The sequence below is a fragment of the Lactuca serriola genome, chromosome 3 (assembly GCF_051521515.1).
Source record: "Lactuca serriola cultivar US96UC23 chromosome 3, Lser_US96UC23_V15, whole genome shotgun sequence".
Lineage (NCBI taxonomy): Eukaryota > Viridiplantae > Streptophyta > Magnoliopsida > Asterales > Asteraceae > Lactuca > Lactuca serriola.
The window spans coordinates 283,358,188-283,362,082 of record NC_136410.1 but is presented as its reverse complement, the minus strand read 5'-3'; positions in this window follow the sequence as shown (position 1 = coordinate 283,362,082).

The window sequence follows — 3,895 nt, the reverse complement described above, 5'->3', positions numbered from 1 at the left end:
CTGTTTTACCAAGTAAACTACTACAAAATGATTTTTCAAACGTTTTTACATGTTAAACTCTTTATCAAACTTGTTTTATATACTAAATCTTTCCTTTCAAATTTTGTTACAATTGTGTTTCAAACAAAGGAATTCTTATACTTTAAACAGTTTATATCAAACAAACTGCTTTAAATCGTTCCTCAAAATGTTTTACAAAACTTCTTTTAAAACTTTTATATTGTTAAATGCATGCCTATATATGTATAGTTATGTAAGTAATTTTTAAAGGACTTAGGACTGCTAACTCGCTTTAATTCCTTTTCCTTGTTTGGATGTGGCCTTAGGGTATCAGTTATTTGTCTGAATGTCGTCTAAATATTAGTTACATATTATGTAGACATAAAAGTTCTATTAGTCCGTTCAGTACCTTTGGGTAGCAAAGGCATACTTTCATTCAGGCATATACATACATTATTAGTAACTATAATAGGTATAGTTTAGGAGATACTACTTACTATTCCTAGTACAAGGAATCACACAAGGGTCAGTTCATTCATGAGTCTATACAAATATATTACATACTATATGAAGAGATACTATTACATACTATATGAAGAGATACTACTACATACTATATGGGACTGACCATCCTACACCCGACTGTTAGCTATAGTGGGAAACTGCACATCGACGGATGTCCTCGGTTGTACTGTTCGGTGAGTTACCACGCCGTATTTCAATGATTATATAATTTTCCCTATTACTTTTATCTTGTGACACATTCACATAAACGATGAGGTAGACTATATTTTGATAATAATAGTTGTACATGGGGAAAAACGTTCATTCATACAGAGAAGCAAACCTTCAAAACTATCGGGTCTTGGTAGAAAACTACTTTTTATACTAGTAGGAAATATAGGATTTTCTAGGGTTTTCATACGTATACGAACTTTTTCATCAAACATTTACAAGTCTTTTCTTTACAGTTTTACCAATCAAAGACACTAAAATACTTATGAACTCGCCAGCTTAAATGTTGATCTACGCTTTCAAAATAACTTGTATTCTCATGTCATCAGTAGACAGGTACCGGTGACAGGTTTTGAGAAGACGGAGCACAGACAAGACTCGTCTTTTATTTTGATCATTCATTTTTGGTGTCTATTACATTACAAAGAACACACATGTATTAAAACTCTACTATTAATGCAATGGATGATGTTGTTGCTTGTTTACTACTTTGCATTGTTATGATACTTTACATGACGTCCTCCGCCCCAGAACGTTTCCGCCGTTCTTGGTTTTGGGGTGTGACACTGAGGGTCTATGATAGTAGAATAGGATAACATGTACCATATAATCACACAAATTTCAACATAAGGGTATTTTAGTCAATTAACCTATATTAAAAAAAGGAAATTTTCAGATTTTCAGGGATAATTAATTCCTTTATTTTTAAAAATGTGAATATTTTAAATTAATTCAAAATTAAAAATCCGATTTTATTCTGTCAGAATCATAGAATGTTAACCATAAACTAGTAAATATATTTTTCGATTTTATTCTGTCAGAATGACAGAATGCTAACCATAAACTAGTAAATACATTCTGAAAAGACTACACAAAATTAATTCTTGAACTAATAATATACAAAATAATTACATTGTATGATTGGGATTCATTGAATAATAACTAAATTCTGAAACAAAAAAGGAAAAAGAAACATCAAAATCTAACAAAAACACTAATCTATTCTGAGATAATATTATTTTTAAGCAACACTTTATACATTGTAGCATATCACATTCTGGTATAATACACTCTCGTTCTCTATGTTTTCTTCCTTCTCCACATCAATGTTAGCCTCTTCAAAACCTAAAACCACAAAGAAAACATAATCAAGTTTCAAAAATTAAAAAATTCAATACATTCTAAGAGAATAAAAACTATAGATTCTGACATAATGTGTTAAAGACTATAAAGTTTGACAGAATATAGTAGTATAAATTCTGACATAATGTATTAGAGACTATAAAGTCAACCATAAATCATCACAAATTCATTACCAGATAAACAAATATACTTGTTGTTCACAATTATTCTCAAACATTCTAACATAATACCTTTATATAAATAAATTCTAATAGAATACATTACATAATTCAAAGCTGTAATTGAATACATAAATCAAGAGTTGTAATTGAATACATAATTCAAGAGTTGTGATTGAATCATCAAGACACATTTGTATCCATTCCCAATCATGAATTCAAGAAACAAACACCCATTTTCAATAATGAATTACAAATATGAATACCATTTTTGACTTTTTCAAATGCAAAGAAGAACAAAAATTAAAAAATTAAGTTGTTTTTTTCAAAATATTTACCTGGTACTACAATTTTGGACCAAAGACCATCGAATGGTAAAAAGATGATATTTGGTTGAAGCTTGTAGCCATGAGAATTTTAATTTCTTTGAAATAGTCAATACTTACTGAAGAATAAGATTGATTAAGGATCACATCAAATCATGGAGGCGACGTGACCTATGTTAGGGTTTTTAGATTTTTTCAAAATTTGAATCCAGGAGGATGATACTAGTCAACTATGAAGGCAATCTGTTGATTGATTCATTAGATGAATGGTGTGCAGAGCTTGTATCTTGATCTGTGTGACATTCAGTCCTGATCTATGTGCTAATCTCCTGCTGATAAAAAAATGTATGCAATATTTGCTAATAAAGAGTGGCGGAGTCTTGAGCAAAGTGAGAATCAGTGAAGTAGAAGAGGAGTATTCGTCAAATAGGGCTGGAGACGATGAGGATTGAGGATGGTCGATGATTTTGAGATTAGGTTACAGATTTTTGAGGTCAAACATTTGAAGATAAAGAAGGGAGAAGACTAGGTTTTAGGAAGTTAATGAATTACCATAATTAAACATGCATAGATTACTATAATACCCTTAACTTTTTTATTTAATTATTTATTATTTCATCAATTCTCATTGGTGCATAGATGCACATAATAGTTGCTAGAAACATTTGAACCTAGCTATAAATATATATATATATATATATATATATATATATATATATATACATATATATATATATATATATATATATATATATATATATATATATATATATATATATATATATCTTTATACCTTAAAAAGCATTTACAAGATTTTGCTGAATTTTAAGAGGTACAAGTTAATCAACAGTATGTATAACCATTTTAAGCATTAAAAAGTATCTAATCTTATCTGGTCAAAGTCAAAGTCAAAAAGTCAATAGGTAATTCTAAAGTTTTGAAATTCAAATTCCTTCTCAAAGTTTCTAGGCTTTTGAATCGGTCTGCGTGCTTAAATTTTTGCAGGTATGTCTCATTTTTGGTTTATCTTCCCTGTACACTTTATAAAGCATTTCCACTCTATCTCTCTCTCATCTTCTCTCTCTCAACCACCGTTTCCCCTGGTTTGCTTTCTCCACTGGTAAATCTTGATACATCGCAACCCTTATAGACCCATTTTCTCTATATTCTAACACCATAGAAGTCTTCCAGCGATCAGCTGTAGGTAATTATAAAAAATCTTATCCCTCTCTCCTCTCATACTCTTATTTCACAATTAAATTTCTTTGTTTTGGTTATTCAACTTGAAATTGATCGTCTTTTGTTGTTTGCATCTCTGCCATCCCGACAAAGCACATACTAATAGAGCCCTCAGAATTTATTCTCCGCAAATCGGTCAACATGAGATACAATCTATAAGGCATTTCCTCTCTTTGTACCTGCTTCCCATGCTCTTCCTCCAAAATCCATTCATGGTAAACCCTTCTCCCTTTTCTCAAGATTCCACCTATGCTAAATCGCACCACCACCATGAGAAATTCTTCCAACCATCCA